Raw genomic sequence first — 357 nt, 5'->3', positions numbered from 1 at the left:
ACCTGGAGAAACAGCAGCAGAAGCGGTGGGTGAAGAGCCATGAGACACAGCTCATCTCTCGCTGCTCAATCTCATCGACCTCCCCGACTCATTACACCCATTTGGGGTGGGGGGACCATCCCACTCAGCTCCTACATGGATAAACTGGGCTAAACTGGCCACCAAGCTTTGCTGGCACCGAGAGCCGATGGGGAAGCTGCAGAGCTGGGATGCCGGGGTGCACCAGGGACCGGTTTTCTCTCTCGCGGTTGATGCCTGAGGCAGCCGAGCATGGCTGAGAGCGGGGCTGCCGAAAGAGAGAGCCCTGGCCCATACCCGCTCCCCGTAGTGCCAAGGCCCCCGTGCCAGCCAAACCGG

This window comes from Mesitornis unicolor, unplaced genomic scaffold, assembly GCF_000695765.1.
Source record: "Mesitornis unicolor isolate BGI_N332 unplaced genomic scaffold, ASM69576v1 scaffold8271, whole genome shotgun sequence".
NCBI lineage: Eukaryota > Metazoa > Chordata > Aves > Mesitornithiformes > Mesitornithidae > Mesitornis > Mesitornis unicolor.
The sequence above is the reverse complement of the archived record's forward strand: the minus strand, read 5'-3'. Positions refer to the sequence as shown.